A 21031-nucleotide genomic window follows, 5' to 3' on the forward strand; every position below is an offset into this window, starting at 1 on the left:
GCTAAAGAGAAAATCGTTAATATTTAGGCTTACAGTGTCAAAAGCAAACATAGGAAATCTGGAAAACAGAAATACTTTACGTTTCAAGAAGCCATAAACTCGAGCCCAAAGATTTTCATTAGAAAGGCAAAAAATTTGATAATTAGCGTTTTGATTCGGCCCTTGCAGCCCTTCTGCCTTTAATCATTCTATAATCTAGCACTAGGGTACACACGGAAAATCTGAGTAAATTGTCTGAGAGTCCTTAAGGAATTTAAAATAAATGCTTAAATGAATCTCTCATTACTGGCATGCAACAAATGCCAAGATGTATTCATAGCGATGCGCCCAATTAAGTTTAGAAGAGTTGCATGAGGTCAGTTGCAGCAGATCCCTATTGATTCTCCTAGTTAATAAAGAGTTAAAGGATGAAGTGAGTTTTTAAAAAATATAAGTGCTTTAAAGGTGCTAGAAAGGAAAAGCATAGTACTAAGTGGTCATGTGGCTAGTGCCATTCATCTTGGTAGTGACTATCTGTCAAAAGTGGCAAGAGCCCCTGTTAACAGCCCTGACCTGTGCTGTAATGAAGGGAGAGTGCACAGCAAAGTGTCCATTATCAGGCAGTTGGGAGCAGTAAATTGGTGCAGTTTGCCTCAATCTTGCAGCAAGTTGAGATGTAAGATAGGTGGGGATCAGCAAGCAGCAATTTTATCCTATGATCATTTTTGTCAGATCACATCAGAGTAGGAACTTAGTCAGATTCGTGATTTCAATTAAATAAGTCCCCTCATTAAGTGACCGCTGCCATGAATGTTTTTGTGGGTCCTTTATCTATAATCAGGTAAACACACCCGCTAATATTTGGACAGGGAGCAGTGATGGAGAAGCAGCAAGGTAAAGGACACATTAAGATGATAGTCAGGTACGATCAAACGAATCTTGCACCCTCTCAACAGGGCTAACAGCTTGCAATAAAATGGGCCACCCATGTTACCTATACGCTAACCTACAGTGCTTACATACAGTTCTAACTAAGAAAATCCATTTCAGACTGTTTACTTAAAAAAAAAAACAACAACAAAATGCACAAGTAAAATCCCACCTGTGTTCAATCCCACGCATACGAATTGTTGTTAGTGCCATTTTCCCGGGGAATAAACCCAAAAATGCAGGTGATGCCCAATGTCCGCTCTCTGGTGCACCGAGATGAAAACATTCTGGATGAACTCTGAAATTCTCAGGCAGACTTAACCCTTAGGGAGCCTCCAGTAAATTAGACAACCAAGCTGAAGACAAATGTTCTTGTCACCGCCACTCATTCCCCCCTTCTCAGCAGCAAAAGCCTTTCAGATCAGCCCATCTGCTTTCCAGACCCTGGATGTATTTCCCTAATCACGTCATCCCTATTCCTACTCCATAACCTAAAGGAGGAATAATAAAACTTCTGTGATTCTGTACAACACCCCACCATATCCCTCTGCCAAATCCTTCCCCTTCTCTGCCTGCCTTCTCTGCCGGCTCCCAGCCACACAGGTAGGTTGGGTGATGGGCAGACAGAGGCAAAGCTCATGTCGGAGTAGCATTATATTGCAATCGGCCACAGCTTTGTCTCGAGTAGTACTATTCCACAAAGACCCACTGTCACCTTCTATACGTGGGTCAGTCCTATAGAACTAAATAGAAAATATTTTGCTCTGTTTTGTTTCTTTCTGCATTAAATCCACTGTTGGCTGCCTTTTTCTCTCTCTTAGTCAAGTCGGCTGTGCAGTATCCAGCTCTACAGGAAGGACATAGCTTCTGTTGTACATTGAAAGAGACCAAGCGCAAATACAGACTTCTATATTAGAAAAAGTTTCTGCAACCTTTAAGATGTTGCACTTATACCTTGCCAACCTCAGCAGGTTTTTGAAATTTGATAAGGGACCAGGGAAAATGTGCCTTGACTCTCCTTTTGTTGTTGCTTTTGTGTTTTTCATTTCATGAAATTTAACTAAGCATTTGCTAAGGCCAAGTGCTGAGAATCACTGCTTCCCTCCCGGCATTTGCGTTCCTCAGAAAAGCTTTGGCAGCATGCCAAAAATATTTATGGGGAAAAAAAAACCAACCACAACAACCACAACCCAACAACCTGATCACCAGCTTCTAAAGGCTGAGTCTATTCAACTGACAAAGTCATTATTGCTAGCAGCTACTTTAGCGGGAGCGTGTAGGACCTGAGAGCTATAAAGATAAGCAGCGTTGAGCGTGTCATCTTGGGACGCTGCACCTAGCAAACAACTGCATTTCATGCCTGGGCTCAGGGGCGCACGTAGCTGAGCTTTTCCTTAGCACGTACAGGCGTTTCTTGTCTCCTCCTATATCCTGCTTATATAGTTACCTTCTTATTGGAGGTAGCAGCAGCCTCCTGCAGTGCTGCAAGGGTTTACATCCTGCTGAGGTGCTTGTTGCAGAGTACGCACATATTATGTGCATATTCTGCACATCTATGCACACATATGTGCACATATAAAGAAAAAAAAAAAAGCAACTCTTGAAACATCAACTTTACACATAAACCTGAATGCGATCTTCTGTCTGTACACCACGGCACCCTCAATAATTAAAAGACTGGAGAGAGAAATCCAACTTTGGGGTGTCGTTTTTGTACTGGATGGACACAGAAGGGCACAGGATTAGGCCATTTTGTAAAATCTTGGCATTTCCAGCTTGACAAATCTTGATCTCAGCAGCTCGAATAATGTTCTTCTAACACAGTCAGCAGTGATGTGTGCAAAAGTATGTTGTGTGTCTGTACTAAGATGTTACTTTAACTCCTACAAAATCATGATTCCCATGTAAGCAGACACAAAGCTGTCTCCACTTCTGCTTGCGAACAGACATAAAGCACAGAATGGAATCAGGACAGAACCTAACTCGATAACTTTGCATTGTTTTGGACATATTTTGGAGAGAAAAACATCAGAGGAAGATCTCAGAGCTGGAGGGAAGCAGAATATTTTGGCCCTTTGGAGCCCTCACCAGCAAGGGAGCTTTGAGGAGCAGCCACGAGGATCAACCTAAATCATAGAATGGTTTAGGTTGGAAGGGACCTTAAAGATCACCTAGTTCCAAACCCCCTTGCCATGGGCAGGGACACCTCCCACTAGACCAGGTTGCTCAAAGCCCCATCCACCCTGGCCTTGAACACCTCCAGGGATGGGGCCTCAACAACCTCCCTGGGCAGACTGTTCCAGTGCCTCACCACCCTCATAGTGAAAAATTTCTTCCTAATATCTAACGTCAGTCTCCCTTCTTCCAGTTTGAAGCCGTTTCCCCTCACCCTATCACTACATGCCCTTGTAAGAAGTCCCTCCCCAGCTTTCCTGTAGGCCCCCTTTGGCTACTGGAAAGCTGCTATAAGGTCTCCCCAGAGTCTTCTCTTCTCCAGACTGAACAGCCCCAACTCCCTCAGCCTGATTCTATGATTCTACGTGAGCTGTGAGGAGCAGCTGTGAGGACCAGCAAGCTGGACCCACCCTGAGCTGGGAAATACAGAGATAGGGTTTGCGGGGGCTGATAATAAATAGAGACAATGGAAGCAGGTAAAAGACGCATCACTGAGATAACATAGAGGTTGGAGAATACTGTGAAATGTGGGGCTCTTCCACAGCCCTGAAGTGTCCCTCCCAGACCAGTGCTCCCCAGTGCTCAGTAAAATGTTGGCACAAATTAAAAAGACTGCTGATATCCCTAAAAGCAAGTAGGGGATATGTAGTAATGAAGTAAGACGAGACTTAATAATGTTAACAGTTTTCTGGATATTTTGATAAGTTTTGGAATAGTTGGTAGGAACAGGGTCCGTTTATCGATTTTAGACCTTTAACCCAAGTTAAGGGAAGAGAAACAAACCAACGATCAGTGACAGCTGTAACCAAGCCCAGGGCACAATACCAGGCTGAATCGGGTAACCACAGGATGAAAAATTTAGACCGAAATTCCCATCTAATCTATCCAAAAGCAGGGTGAGAATTAGTTTCCCTCGTATTAGCATCAACATCGCTACGGGCACTGAACTCCTGTTGATGCTGGGATTCCCACCTGCAGGTGCAATGAGATCCTTGCTTCATTTTTACTTTACTGGAAATCTGTTAGCAATTCTCCATGTCTTACAACTTCCATGTGCTAAGTATCAGCACTACTCAAGCAGTAACCGGGATTTATGTATCGTAACTATTTGGGCTATATAACACCTGCAGAAGAGGAGTTTTAGCTTGTAAAAGGAGGCTGGTCTTTCTCCCGGGCTGCAGCGTACAACCAGAAACATAGAGTTAAGGACACAATGGTGAAACACAAGTGATGAAACCGCCACTGTTCGTACAGCAGGTAAAAATTTATTTTGGAGGGGCTGGCACCATCTGTTACTACCTGTAAAGTGGCAATTCCTACAACTTATCAGCTAAAACAAGGCTGTAAAGGGGGACAGAAGCTGCTACTTTCTCTGTGTGTCATTGCGGGGCGGTGGGAAGTGAAGGGAAATAAAATTGTCCACATTAGTTGATACACAGGCAAAACTGTAATTTTGGAGGGGGGGGGGGTGTTGTTTGCCTTAAAAGCTGTGTAAATCAGCTTGAAACTGAATTAAACAGGTGGCAAACCACCTGTACATAATGATTAACTGTGCTTACACAATAATTTATGTGAAAATGCTGTCAAACCCTGATAACATCACATCTGCTACTACTGTAGTATTGAGCAGTGTATTTGTATGTATTATTTTTTTGAAAAAATAGTTAGGTATTATTGATCTCTCTTCCCTGAGGTAAAGTGTTTGCACTGGAAAGCTTAGTATCCTTCCATTTGTCCGTATTTGGTCATTTGAGCCAAAAATCCTGAAACTTTAAGTACTGCAAAATACCTTAATTATTCTGATAAACAATTATATTTTTAGCATTAAAAATGGTATCAATACACCTTCCTACTTACCGGTATTTAAATTTACTACCCTGCTTATATTTAGAGTCATACTGGAGTTTGCCTTACCTTTGAGAATATTATGAACAGAAAGTTTTGGGCTTTATTTATATTCTATTGTGTGCATGTAGAATCAAAGGCAGATTCTTGCCAGACACTATTTTAAACAAGGAGTAGCTCTAAGTCTGTGAATTTACACTACTATAAACAGAAGCGAATTCAGACTCAGACTCCATAGCATGTGTTCCCGTCCTGTGAAGGCGGTTAAATCTGCACATCAAAGTACAGTGTTAACACAACACTCATGAATTTTGGCTGGCGGGACCACCATACCACCCATCCACCCAACCGCTCAAGTGAAAGACTATGAAAGAGCTCCAAAGTTTATACAGATTTACAAAGGGGAAGCTGAAATTCGGGTCAGTTTATTTTCATACACAGGGCTGACAATAGCAGTGATTTAGGACCTGTTTAATGAGCTTTTCGGTCAGACCTCTTGTGAAAAGGCTCCAGCTTCCCTCAGTTGAGTGTGGTAAGTCCCCGGCTTACTGTTGGCTCAGCCACTCACCAGCAGTGTCCACTTGTATCCAGTCTACACCCCAGTGGGAGAATTCAAGTTTGGTGGCACTCTTAAACAGCCTGCATGGTTGGGAGGTACTACAAGATGCTTGCAAATGGCAAATCAGTCACTGGATTAGAAAAAATAATAACAACTGTACATTTTAATGAGCTGTTACTAACGGCCAATGTTATCCCATTTGCATCACAGCAGCACGTTCGATTGATTGTACATTTGCACAGATGTAAATGACCAGTCGAGGTGTAGGGAACAGTAAAATATTTTAATATTTGAAGTAAGTAACCCAGAATCTTTCAGGTGACTGCTTCTTTAATGAGTTTTTGTAAAGCACCACATCTACGTATGTGTTTTCTTATTAAATAAATTTTAATCATTGTAATGTTCTTTAAAGGCCTAGCAGAAAAACGTATTGCCCTCGTAAATTGGCAACTAAACTTACCAGGATATCTGACCAGGGAAACCAAAACAGAGAAATTTGTGTAACAAGGGAAATCATATTATAAGTCAATGTGTTATTAGGCTGTTTAAATTATTTAAATTCTAAATTAAACTTAAATTAAATTAGGTTATTTAAATTATTAAATAATAAGCCTAAAATTACCTTTCTCATATATTTGCATCTTCTCAGTCATTTTAAAGTAAAACTGTTAGAGAATGAAGATCAAACTAAGAAGTGCCACTGGAATCCCTTTTACAAAACACAAAGAACTTTTTTTTGGTATTCAAATCTGCAGGAAATCTTACTAGTGAACACTGGCGCTAACTATGCATATTTTTTTTTTAAATGTATGTATCATGCATTTGTGAATGCCTGTCTAATAGCAGACCTTTATGTATCTTGTGTTGAATATGCGTAAATAGCATATCTATAGTAGGGAACAGTGCAGTTGCACTACTCACTACGTTGGTTTTGTGCTAATTGCATTTTCCCATAGCTAGTCACCATGGGCAACACAAATCTCAGCCAGGATTATCCCGGCTGTTTCAGCCTGTGGAATAGCTTTGACTGCATGCCATGACATTAGAGCTGAAATGATAGCCCTGCTTCCTGATGTCCACGTAGCTGCCTGCCCTGAGGGAGCCGGGCTCGCCCTCCGACGGGGTTCCTCCCAGGCCCTTGCGCTGGTTTTTCTCCAACGGTTCTTTAAAAGCAGAATTCATCTCTTCCCTTCCAGATCCAAACCACTTTGTTAGTTAAACTGTAATACAGAGAACGGTTTTAAAAATCCTTACGATCAACATCTTTTCAGTATTGCTGCAGTTTTCACAATCACAACAGTACCAATGATTTGGGGAAGGCACAAGAGTAGAAGACGTCATCGTTTATTCCAAGTTTTATTTAGGGGTTGATTTTTCAGCACACAAAAGGGAAGGGTGGGAAACGAGTGAGAATTAGGCCCAGATGTCATGCCTTTAAGAATTGCCATAATAATTTAAATCATGCCTTGGGCAGGAGCAGAAGCATCTCTTGCAAATTTAGCTGCGGCAGCTCAGGATGTTATCTGTGTTGGCTGTCCTCTGCCCCACACGTCTGCCAGAGGTTACCCTGGAGAAGCAGGAAGAGCAAACAGACTGCCTGACCCTTGCTATCCCTGTTCATAGCCTCACAGGTTAACACAAACTCACTTGTGTTACGAGTTTAGGCCAATACACCACACCGAACCGTATGTTTGTGGCTGTTTGAGGCACATGTTGCCTTCTAACATCCCTGCTGCGGGACCATCAGCCTCTAGCTTGTAGGCTGGCTAGAGGGCTGACAAGTAGAGTTTCCACGTGCTGTCAAAATGTGTGCCAGCCTGTCTAACAGAGACATCACATGGAAGTAATTTCATGTATTTGGGGTATTTAGCCAGCCCATAATGAAGTGTCTGGTTTGCTAGTCTCCTTAGGCTCTCTCTGAAGAGGAAGATGGGCACTTAGAGAAAAGATTTATCCTATGCTGTAGCATATATCTAAGACTATCTAAGATGAAGTGCCCTCTGGAGGTGCTTGTCTCTCTCCATTGCCTGCAGTAGGGGCCTAAATAAAAAGGTCAGAGCAGTAACACAATTTTTTGACAATCAAAGCTTGGTGAGATTAATCCCACTGTCAGCAGGTGAATATCTGTGGGATGAGAACCCCTCTAACAGTGCGCCAGCTTAAATCAGGACAAGATCCACCAAAGTCAGAAGATGGTCTCTATTGTGAGCTATACTGAAATCCAGTTTATGTTTTTTCAGAGTGCATTCACGTTGCTGAGGAGTTAATTTAAACAACTTTTGTGATGGTTTAGCTCTGAGAAATTGTACAATTGTATTGCCAAGCTAGCTTAAAGACAAAAAAACTTTTCTTCAGTTGAAATTAAAGTAATTTAGTTTGGGAGCGTTACAAAACACTTTTGTAGATATTTATTTATCTTCATTTATAGATTACTTTCATGCATGTCAAATAAGCATTACAACTTTGAGAACAGCACTGTATTAAGCTCATAACTTGCTGGAGTTTAGCTAAGCCCTTCAAGTTCTTTCTATGCCAGTCCTATTTTGTCATGGGAGAAAAGCTAAGGAAGAAAGCACCCGTTACGATAAAACCATCCTATTATGATACTGAAATAATGTTGTTACAAAGAAAGAAATCAGTGCATGAAACCCTCTGAAAATTAAAATTCTACTTGGAACACCCACAAGATGTCACAGAGGCCCACAGAGGAGTTTTAATAGTTTCTCAGGAAGAAAAAACATGCTTGAAATAAGAAATTCTATTGCAAGGGGCTTTTGGACAGCTTGGAGAGTGTCTGAACAATATCCCAGTTTTACAGCTGACCCAACTGAGGGCAGACAGCTGCTGGGATAGAAGTATCTGGAATTAACATAATTCTTCCCACTTTGATTTTTCTTCCCTGATTTGTAGGCATGAGAAACTCCAGTGCACATAAAATTCCAGTGATTATTTTGCATATAAAACTAAGCTCAATTCACACATTTGTTTGACTTTACTGAAAACAAAAAAGAAAGAAAGAAAAAAAGAAAGAAAGAAAGAAAGAGAGAAAGAAAGAAAAAGTTCTGCAAAGTATTGCAACAAGAAAATAATCCTGTATCAAACTGGATGTTTTATACATTTTCTTGAAATCGTGTTCCATTGCAGAAGGCCCTCAGTCCTACCAAAGCTTTATGTCAAGGACTTACAGCCAGGACTTAGCGCACACCTTTGCAGAAAGCCGAATTTCAGCTTTCATGAGCGTGCAATCAGTAGGTTCTCACTTTTTTCTTGAAGTCATTTCTTTTAATCTTGCAACGGATCTATAAAAAATTATTCCTGTGGAGTCAGAGCTACTTTATTATAAAAATTATTGTTTCCCCGTGGGACAGAACATATACATGTGCCCACTGAAACTTCCAGTACACGGATTAAAGCCTCCCAATATTCCACAAGTCTACAAATGGAGTTAAATGATGAGACTATCTGTTCCTTTCTGTCTGAAGTTCAACCTCAGCCCATCAGTTTTCAAAGTCTTCATTAACTATCTTAAATTCCCACCCTGAAGTTGAGTATGAAACTATGTCATTTGCCTATCTCATTGTAAAAAAATGAAAATCTCCAATAGCAGCCATGATTTTCCTCAAAAATGTGCAAAGAGTGATTAAAGCTCTTCTACTATACCATAAAAAGATTTTATGTCATTTTTCTAAATTAGTCCTGGTCATTAATATTAGAATGCCAACAGACAGATTCTTATCTGCGTGTACCCCTGGAGGCACCTCTCAGAGCGCTCTTAGCAATGACAACAATACAAAGGAGATGTGACGTTTGTGAAAACGCTGCTGCAAACTCTCCGGGTTATCAGAACGGGGCCAGGAGTCCCCTCAATACCCACATCTGTGAAGGAAGGATGCGTATGTGCCACTGCATCAGAAGGGATACACTTTTCATGTAGTTGCATGCGTGTCGCTGTGCCTGTCCTGTTATCCACAGCTCCTGTTTCTCTGTTGCTGGTTCTCTGCATTCACAAGTAGAACAAACAGCATAACAATCAGTTAGGAGAGCTTCAAATACCAATTGCAGTGGCAACGTTTCCAGTACGATTAAAATTCTAGCCTAACTCACATTTGATTTGGGGAGTCACTACTTCTTAACAGGATAAATGGAAGAATCCATTGAAAAAATACATAACATGTATTTTCTGTCTCCAGCTGAGCCTATATAGTCAGTTGGCCTCTGGACCCTTGGATTTTATATCTATCCCATCACTTTCCAAGCTATAATTCACTCCTTGTCTTTCAGCACTATGCTAACATGAACAGGCTTTTTTTTTTTTTACAATACAAAATCCTCTGACAAATACATTTGATGACTCATAATTGTTCTGCTTTGTTTCCTGCAGGGATGCCAAGAGCATTATGTCCGTTGTACAGGAGTTGACTGAATTTATTAACGCTTATCATTAATATTAAGCATGTCATTTCCTTTTAAAAAAAAATCACCTCCTCCATTGTGAAGTGGGTTGGGTTTGGTTTTTTTTTTTTTTCATAAAAATGTAGAACAGATGTAAATCTAAAATAAGCCACTTAATCAAGCATTCAGAAAAAAAACTAGAGGAAGAGGCCTGCCATCCTCAATAAAACACTGGTTTGGAAGCTATGGTTGCCCCAAAACGATGACTCTGTTCCTTCTCTCTGTGGATGCCTCCGCCTGTTCAGATTTTGGGGCGAAGGTTCCTTGAGGACATGGATTGCAGGTTGGGTCACCTCTGAGTTGATTTATTTCTGCTATGCAAAGGGTATAAAAGGTCCTCCCACCTTGGCATTCCATGGCAGTCTCTAATTTATCCACATTGTGTGAACTTCGCTCTTTTATGCAAGTTAATAGAAGACATTAATGTCTTGATTAATGCTCCTCGCACCCAGCAACTGTGTCACACTCACATCATGTTGTCCCATAAAGATCCTCCTATTCTCTTGAAACTGGTATGGGCTGCATTGCAAAAAGCACAGCAAAAATTTGTGCTGATAGTGTGGCAATTCTTCGTGGTTAGAAAACGTTTCCCTTCACTTAAATCTCCCCATCTCAAGTTCACTGTCCTTTCTTAAGAAAAAATTCTTTTTATTTCCTCTCTTTTCTGTGTTATTATTGTCCCATTGATGTCAGAAGTGGTGCCAATAAGGAATATTGGCAATTCTGCTTTTTTGATAGTGTAGATGTGTCTATTCTTTTTAAAAAAAAAAAAAAGAAAGATGGAATTACAGCTCTTGTTTTGATAAAGTCACAGATAACAAACAGTTTTAGGCCGCAGGATTTTGAAGCGGGCGAGGGCCCAGAACAGAGATGCAGGTTACTCAAGTCCCGTCTCCCAGTGTGAAAAGCTGTCCATGTGTACAATCGTGTGCGTGCTTTGGTGGGGCATTCATCCCACTGTCTTTGTCCTGGCCATGAGAGGGCTTCCTAAATTTGGACCACCATAAATACAATTAGAGTTTAGTTCAGATGTTGGCCAGGGGTCCCTTTTTTAGCAGTTTTGTTGCTCCTGTTTGGGTTTTGATTTTTTTAAACAGTACCTGGGCTCGTCCTCTACCTCCTCTTCTGATGGCCGTAAGTGCTGACACAGAGGAAACACACACAGGCTGATGCGGCTGCTCTCCGCATGATCCCTTTCCTGACCATCTCTGCCGGGCAGGGAGTCTGCATCAAAGCACCCAGTGATTCCTGACAATTTAGTGTGAGAGCCAAAATAGTACGAACGTTTAAAATGCTTTTTGTGCAAGGATGTGCTTCTTGGGTTTTATTACTACGTAGTGGTAATAAATGCACGTGGCAAGGTATTACATGCTGAAAAAAGATGATGTTAACTTCTTGGTGCTTGTGATATCAAGGTTAAAAAAAAAATTTAACCACCACTAATTACACCGAACCGCTTAAAATAAACATCAAAATAGAGATGTTGGTCAAAAGTAACAATCAGGAAATAATGGAATGAACAATGCAAATTGTAGTAGCCAAATTTTGTGATCTGGTTCCTAATTATTTTTTCCAGACGCCACAGCTCCTCGAAGCAGGATGTAGAGTAATAACCTCAGCTGGCACCGGGACAAATATTCATTTTACGAGCTGAGATTCATTTCATCTGACTGTAGATGTCCCATAGGAAGATGCTGAAGTCTACACCAGTTATTCCTGGTTTAATCTAAAGCTAGAGAAGATAAAGAGGAGCAGTGGTCACAGAAAGAATTTATTTCGCACAACTTAGACATTTTTCTTGGACTGGAGTAAACTGCCACTGGAAGTGCCTTTTCCCCCTCCTTGGCTATAAAGAGACCTAAGGATGACAAGGGCAGACTTAGATACCCGGCTTTAGAGATGCCAAAGAGAGGAAAATAAATCCCCAAACTAAACTCCTAGTCCTGAAGAAATATGAACCAAGTATCCCCTGAAGGATGGAAAGCTGGAGGCAAACTGCAAATCAGTCTATCACACTTTTAGCCATCTTCATGATTCTCGGAGGTCTTATGAAGAATTTTTTTGAAAATCTATTAAAATAGAGGTCTGGACTGAAGGCTGGTGTGAACAGCCAGAAGTCCCTGACAACTAGGAGAATTACTCTGCCTTTCACTGGATGTTTACCAGTAATTGCTTATTTTAAATCTGAGTGATTTCTTGATAATACATTTTAACATTTTTTTCTACAATGACCTCTTTAGCTAATGACTTAGATCAGACATTTGTTTGCATTTGCTGCACTCATTGTTTTTCATAGTCGGTGACTAAGTTCCTGCTGTCAGCAGATGAGTTCCCTATCTGTCCTTAATAAAGAGAGATCTGACAACAGATGTAGTTTTGTTCAGATGTTTTCAATTCTGCCTTTAGCATGCAGTGACTCGATACTTAAAAGTAGACACTTTTGAGGCTAAGATATAGCAGCACTTGTTCATATAAAAATTTCAGGACCAACTGTCTCACAAGCCTCTTGAACCAAAGACATTAGTCCTTAAGTTTCCGCATGTGAGCAGCAAGGAACTGTGAAAATATGTCACAATACACCAGTTAGGACAAACACGGAGTCCTTGAATCTCAAGATTGTTTATATTTTGGTCAAGTTCTGCTTTTTTTTTTAATATTTTTTACTTAATTTTTCTGTATCGAATAGGTGTTGGTGTCGCATGGTCAAGCTGACAGACTGGAGAACAACACTGCCATGACACAGGGTTTGTCTGGTAGTCTTTCCAGAGTCACTCAGTTACTCTGCATTTTGTGTCTATTATTTCTAATTTCTCTCCCACCGGCCAAGGCTATGCTGAGGACCAAGAGGACGGTCCTGAGGATCTTTTCCATTACTCTGTACTTCATTTGCAATAAATGGCTATGTGCATGTTGAATACCTACCTTTAGTCACTCAGTTTATCGCCCCACGCCCCTTCGCCATGAATATTAGACTTCAACTAATGCCACTCGAATCTACCAATATTACCACAAAGAGATACCTAAAAAGAAAATGCTTGAGGCAGACATTGTGCCTCTGTTACAACTTGCTTCCTTTGCATCCTCAAAACCACACTATGTGCTACGTGGCCTTTGAAGCAGAAGTTCATCCCACTGTGGGCAAAGAGTGACTGATTTTTGCAACCACATTTCTTGCTCTGAGCAGGAGCACCTCATTTGTGCTTTCCTCCCTCTTTTGTCACTGATATGAGAATAAATTAGCACCATGTTTTACTCACCTATACTTTTTTGGAAGGTACCTTCAACACGGGAATTCAAGCAGTCAGTGATCACTCATGTCTTTTCTATGGGTCAGAGTACTTGTCCAGCCAAATCCTGGCTACAGAGGAGGTTGTCCTGAAGGGGTTAAAGAAATTGTTTTGTGAGAAAATTGGAAATCGCTGCTTTGTGACAGTGCTGCTACAAAACATCTGACCTTATGCATTAGGCATTGGAAAGACTGGGAAATATCTACAGAGGGTGGTCACTAATGTGAGAAAATTTCTAAGAGTTAGAGACATATTTGATGCACACAGGCCATGTGTTTTCTGCTTTGCTGTCTCATACACCTTTGCTTTATGGGAGGTGTAATAGTGTTAGGGTTATCGAGGTAGCATACTTTTAGAAGGCCAATTTTTCAAACATTTCTTAGGAGCCTAGCTTTAGGCTTCCCGTTTTGAACGCCAGGCTCACAAAGCGGTCTCTTTTGTGCTTGTGGGTTACAACGCATTGCTCTGGAGTATCGGGGAAGGTCTGCCCCGCACACGGACGTGTGGTGCACACGTCCCCGTGGGAGCACCGGCCAGGCTACCCTGACACCAGGAGCAGGGCAGCTTGTTGGTGGAAATGTGTGTTTGCAGTCCGTGGGTCCTGCTGCAGGGCAGGTATCAGTAAATCAGCCGATTAAGCACAGACAACTCAAACAGTTTCCTGTGGCATTGAGAGTTCCTCTGTTGCCTACTTTGCTTATGCCAGAGACCAAAAAAAAACCCCAAGTTGGCTGATGCTACTGAGGAAGGCATCAGAGATGTACTCCATCCTTGCAACCTCCCTCACTGCCGCCATGCCTCCATCCCCCCCCAGCAGCCACAGCAAGGCTCCCCTGCAGGTGTCCCCCCAGCTCCCCGTTATCCAGAGCTCTCGCCCTCCCAGGCCAGGAGCAGTCTGGCTCCCAGCCCCTGGGCCGCAGGCTCTGCCTGTGCCCATGAAATGCTCCGAGCCCGTCTCTCCAGAGGGAGTATCTCCGCACAGTGGTCTTACCCTGTGCCACGTACATGGCACACATCTTCCTGGAATGAGCTTTACTGTGCAATGCAGAGACGTGCCCTCAAAGACACAAAGAGTTAACACAGTGTAATTTTCCTAATAAAACTAAAGGCAGTGCATCATTTTTTTTTATAAGACATGGCAGGCTGTGTGACACCATGTAATTTTTGAGGAATTTTATACTTTGCAAGGAAAACAACAATACCCCGTGTCTTTTTAAGACTGTTTTTCTGCTGCCAAAAACATCCATTTGCTTTGTCCTGATTGCAGTAGTAAATATTGCAGTGAAGACATTTAATGATGGCTACAAAGATTCTTTTATTTTACCTTGTGAAGGGACGTTTCAGAAGTTTACTGAGCATATTCATCCACATATCAAGTCAATGAAAAATACTATGGACTGTATATTTGCTGAAGTAGACCTTATAGGAATAAATGCAACAGAAAAGCAGTAGGCAGCATTAATACACGCAAAGTATCCCAAACCCTTCTGTGGCCTATCTGGTAAATAAGTATCTCTGTGTGGCACCGACAGTTAAAGGTAGGAGCTACCTTCACGTCTCTTAGTGCCATCGTGCTACCAACGAGAGACAGTATAAGCAGCTCAGGTCCCCGGCTCTCCCCTGCTGCCTGGCTACACGTGTGGAGAACCACGAGCAGCATCCCCGAGGCTGACACAGGAGAGACACCCCCTTTGCAGACACTCAGGAAGTGATCCCAAGGACAGTCTTCTCTCTGATTGGAAGTATGATTCCCCCTTGGCACCCTCGCTAGGATAACCGTGCCTATGCATCAGTCCTTGCACATGGTCACATGTAAAATTAGGCCTGGTATAATTAAAAAACAACGTCAGGACTAAAATACATGGTGATCATCACAAACCAGTTTCACTTGGGATTATCTCTTGCAAATGTGACGTAACTCAGTCCCTGCTGCTTAGGTCAGGGAAGCTGAAATAGATGACCTTTCTAGTAAGTCAGTCTTGCTCATTTGGTTTAAATAAGAAAACTCTGGTCCCAGCTGCAGGGTTCCCCTTTAGCAGTGAGAGGACTGGGAATAATATAGGGTGTTGATTTACGTGGGAGGAGGAGCTGACCCTTAGTCTGAGCTCAGAATGGGCTGGAGGGCCGTTGCCCTGTGCTCTGTTCTTCTGAGTTTGGAGGCAGAAGTTCGTGGCTGTTGTGCTGGCTGATCCCAGGAAGCTGAAGTGCCCTGGGAATTTCAGACCGCGTTTCCCAGGTGTGAGGAGTCACGGATGCCCGCTGGCACCTCGAGCTTTAGCTCCCTGCCTAACGCAGGACCTCACGAACTTTGTGAGTCATTCGGGGGGCTGGAGACTGACGTTCACCACCAGCAGAGTTCAGGCAGCATGTGGAACAACCTGCAGCTGGCCATCAGTCTCCAGAGCTGGCACAGACCCTGACCCCGGGGGCTACAGCCTGATAATTGCTTTAGACCAAATGCCGCAGCTTATTCTCCAGCCGCAGCTCCGCCGCACGCTAGGAGTGACTTTTTTACAGACTTGCTCCACGGTCACCTCCCTTTTGAAGGACCACCACAGCCCTGCTGTGCTGTAGTCCTCATATCACCTTCCTATGAGGGGAGAATATCTCATTCTTTTTTTTTTTTCAGCCCAACATCTCATCAGCTACTCTGAATTATTCTTCTATCAAACTTATTTATTTTTACTCCTATCCTCTCAGAAGCATAAACCTATTTTCCACCTCTGTGTAACTGATTTAAATGCTTGCTTTTCTGAAGCACTATAAAATTTAATGGAATCCTTGATTACTGCATATGCTAGTTATTGTTACTGCTACATTGTACTTAACTACATTTTTTAAACTATTTTCTTATTGATGGGTATTTCAAGCCATTCTTTCATTGCTATAAAGGACATAGTCAATTGTAATAGAAGTAAGATACATTTCATCTTTTTGAAAAACAAAATAAGTACATTTTAATACATACTCAGATTTTGAAATGATAGAATATAAGAATTGGAGTCGCATGAACCTAGAGATTACTAATGGAAAGGCTTCTTAGTTTTTACTGCCATATTTTTCGAGACTGTTGAAGGGGCAATATGCAGTAGGCATAGCCAGTGCTAGACGCTTGGGAACAATGTATAAGAGTACACAAAGCACTTTTGATGGTTAAACAGAGCTATATGTTGCATGTGATTTTAAAAACCTCCTGATGTGGTGGGAAGAGTAGAAGGACTACCTACAAGTATGTAACTCAATTCCTCTTCTGATCCTATGCAGCTACTAGAGGAGGAGATGCAAGAAATTATTGTAACAGAGGGCAAATTAATTCATTCACTCTTGGAAACAGCATTAACAAAGATAGCCCTTAGGGGCTAAATCCACAACAAGGAGTGTGGGGCCAAGAAGAGTGGCTCAGGGGAGTGGAACAGTTGACGCAGAGGACCTGAAGATCTCATTATATACATTTCAGGGTTTTTTTCAGCTCTGATGTGCTTTAGTATGGTCCTGTGGTCTGCATGCCCACTAGCAGTTACGGCACTAGCTGCTCTATTAATGCAGTCTCCAGTTTACTTTCACTCCAAAAGGAATTTGCTGTGCAGAGATTGCACCTCAAGGCAAGCAAAGGCTCACTGCGGACAAGGGAGACATCGCCTATACACCACACTCCAAATCCCAGCTAAAATGCCAACGTAACACACCCTGATCTTCTGCTCAACTGGGAAAGTTGACCTCAATTCTGAACACTTTTATCACGGGTGGTATTTGAAATACCAGGATTTCACCTGAGTGTTGGCCTCGCATTCCTGGGGAGCTGAAGCTTAAACACTGGCTTTAAACGTAAGAGGCCTCTTCTTACGTGGATAAATGGCACCTTAAATGTTTGGGGTTTGGTTTTTTTTTCTTTTTTTTTTTTTTGTGAGTTTTATTGCAAGTTAAGGCAGATGCAGCTAGGACAGAGGGCATGTGTCCAACAGGAATGACCATCATCTACTACTCTTAGCATGGTATTTCCATGGGTAATTACTGTAGGCTCATAACAAACACTGGCTGACAGCGCCGCTGTGAAGTGTTGCTCGCAACATCCATGCAGGAAGTTTCACGCTCAGCTCTATATGCTAAACTACTACCAGTTGCAGGAGTCAGCAGGACTCATTCAACCCTCCTCCAATGGTGATGGATGGATGACTTTATATTGACAGACCCTGTGAAGATAGGAGTTACAATAGTGTTGAAGTGTAGATGCAAGTGCTTTAGGGAGTCTTAAAGTAACTTTTAAAATAATCTTAGAATTTCCCACTACTATGGGAAAGCAGTTTTTCTAGAAATTGTGGGAAAGTTTAGGAATTGTGCTAGAGTTTAACATCTTTCTGTCACAGATGGGGCCTCTGAGGTAGAAAGTAATTAACGAGTAGCCTGATGTCAAACAGCAGCTGAGGGGACTGGTCATGAAAACCTACTACCCTTGTGCCCAGAACTGCTGTTTTGTCTTCCTGAACAGCCTGCTGGAGCTGACCATGCTCTGAGCAGAAGGTTGGACTAGATGATCTCCAGAGACCTCTTCCAACCTCAACTACTTGCTGATTTTGTCATGGTTCTACCATTTTTCTCTGATCTGTGTTTCACCCATGGGCTTTAAAATCCTGGAAGAAAATGTGATAAAGATCTAATCATTCTCCATTTTTGGGTTTTTAAAAACTAAAAATACCATGCACCACTCCCCAGCAGTGTGCTGAGGCTATAGCCTTAGGCTCTTGAAAGTCACACATATAGAAATATCAAAGAATTTATCTTCATTTGGGTTCTTACATAGCCTAAATTCACCACCTAATAGGAAATCCATGTGCTTATGCATGCAAAGTGGCACCCTTAAATGCTACAAGGTCAAGAAAACCTTTCTGATCTGCCAAGATCTGAGTTCAGAGACCTGCTTCACCTAACACAGATGAGGAGAGCAGATGCTAAGTCAAGCTGGAGCAATGGAGATGTTACTGATATATGTCGCTCAGGTGTCATGTGGTTAAGCCAAGAGGAACTGAGAAAGCCTTATGATGGCTAAAGGCTATCCGTCAGCTTGAGACTGTAGTGCACTTTCAGTCACTATCTTGGTTTCTTCAAAGATTACTTTTTTTTTAAATAGTGTTTTTTTCATTTGATATAGAGAGCAATCTATTTAAGTTGTGTATATGAATCAAGATATGCAAAAGCAATTTTTTTGCCTACATTTTATTATTTCCTGATCTGATTTAAATCTATTATGACTTACTAGTATCTGTTTACATCCTATATGCCATTGGCAATTGGTATAAAAAAAACCCCACTTCTAAGATACTACCTATATGATGTGGTAGTTCATGCTCCGGATAAGCTTAAGCTCTAGTCTGTATTCTGGAATCACAATTTTTTATTATTATCGTTATTTTAATTATGATTACCATAATAAACAACTATGCCTATTTGGAAAAAAATTAGTTCTTTCCACTAGTGAAGAGAAACTAAAATCAGAAATGAAGCAAAAGCATATGACAATGTTGTATTCATGTTCCTTCTATTTAATCTGAAAGAATGCCCCTTTTGTGCTGACACTGAGGTTGTAAGTATTGTAATTAAATGTTGTATTAACATGGGCCTAGCCCACTACGGTAAACACTACCTTAGTAGGAGGTTTTTGCAGGGTTAATCAGTTCTATGTATTAAAGTATTCCCTCTAACTCTATTTATTGCTTTCATACCAACCCTACCTGATTAACATTCTTTCCACTATTTCTATTCTTACAACTTCACAGTTATTGTATGCTTTCTCTTATTAATCTATTCTAGAGTATCAAGAGAAAGTATAGTTTTCTGATTGCAGTGTCTAATTCTGTCTCAATTACAGGTTTCTTTTATCGGCACCAGTACTCTGCCATGTTTTCCAAAAATACATAGTCCAACTAATTCTTGTTGCAGCTTACTTTTCATAAGGAAGGAGCAAAAGGAGAGACACCTAATGCCCCTCTGCTCCTGTTTGCTGTACCACTGGTACACCCGGAGAAGGAGCATCTGGATCGCTCTCAATAGTTAAAGTGTTCCTTTGAATCTTTTTGAGACCAACAAAATATTTCACATTTTTTCGGGCTACAGAACTTTGAGAGAAAGGAAATGGATTTGTTCACCTAAATAATAAGAAAACACCAAATACACCAATATAGAACTTACACCTAGAGTATTTCCAAGGAGGTGACTAGATTCAGCTCCATGTGATGAAGATCCAAACGGCCCTTGGGAAGGTGAAACAGAGCTGAGCTGCATAATTCAGGATCTACTTCTCCTTCCCCATAAGAAACACTACAGAAAATCTAGACTAAACGAAATATGCTGACCCAGTGACACAATCAAATGGGTTTTGAAAGTTCTTGCTCTGGGAGTTATCAGGAGGTGACAATCACTAGACAAGCTAAAAAATATTATTGCAACGGCGAGGCTCTGGAAGCGAATTTGCTTCTTAGGACGTTGTTGCTTAAATAAATTCAGACTACATAATCCAGCAAGATTGTGAGGCACAAATTTTAATGCTTCTAGAAAACAAAGAGTCCAAACTCTGGAAAAGGAAAGCATAGAGCGAAAGGCGTATCTGTTCAGATTAGGGAGCTGAATTCAGGGCTTGACTTGAAAAATTCTGAAGAACTCACTGGTGGCTACGATGGGCACCTAAACACATTTGCCTGCACTCTCCGAAGCAGGACGTCACCCCACAAAGCAGCCAAGGTGACAGATCTTCTATCTGAGAAGTTATAAATGGAATATCGCAAGTTTTTACCGAAAGTGCAATCATATTTCCTCAGTGTTTCCATGTTCAAAAAGAAATTATTTGCCTTTCAGCAAAATTTAAAAAATGCTGTAAGTTCTAAGATACAGTATTGAACTTCACTGTGCTGTATCTAAATGCCTCATATTTGCTGTCTCACTAGTTAATATCACGTAGAATATTGGGATTCCTCTTCCACTTAGTACATAGCACCTGGTATTGCTAATGGGAGTCATAGTTACTTATTAAAGAAGAGCAGACGTCTATTCACGCTGCAGTTTGCAGTGCAGTGGGTTAAAAAATATAGCACAGTCTCAACCTTAAATTTTATAGATGATATGCTGGCCCTGTTGAAGTCAATTAAAATTTTGCCATTGATTTCCAATAGGGAGTGTGTTCCACAATACAGGTTTCTACTGTAAAAGAAATCAATATTATTTTAAGACTTTTACTGGCTGAATTCTGTTTATTTTTAATTCCCTTGGTTCCTTCCTGTAGACCAAGAGAAATTCATCAGAGGATTTCGTGGACTGATAGTTTAATGAATATGATTTAGACATGAGGCAACAGCCTGAATCATATGGCATTCCTTTCAGTTTTCAAACTTCCCTTTTACAACCAAGGTGGTTTTTAGCACAAAAAAAAATATGAAAAATTCACATATACTCCTACACCAACCCAAGACTGTCAAACAAGCTAAACCAAACTTCCCAAATATTTTGTTGCTATGATCTGTTTTTCTATGAACAGACAATATATGGATATACTTTATATATATCTGCCCTCTCCACCATTAGAAAATGAGCAGAAGTGGGCCATTTTGAAAGAATGTTCAAGAAACTGTAGCACAGAAAATCAGTTTGCGGGCTGAGACCCTGCCTGCCCAGTTTTTGCCAAGAATCACTTTCCCCAAGTAATCCCTGAAAATATTACTTTAAGGGATACACTGACATCATGTAGCTGTATATGTACTTCACTAAGTTGCTATGAAATTGAACATGTATTTTTATTTTACAGTATAATAATTTTCTG

Source organism: Vanellus vanellus (genome assembly GCF_965231255.1).
Source record: "Vanellus vanellus genome assembly, chromosome: 2".
Taxonomy (NCBI): domain Eukaryota; kingdom Metazoa; phylum Chordata; class Aves; order Charadriiformes; family Charadriidae; genus Vanellus; species Vanellus vanellus.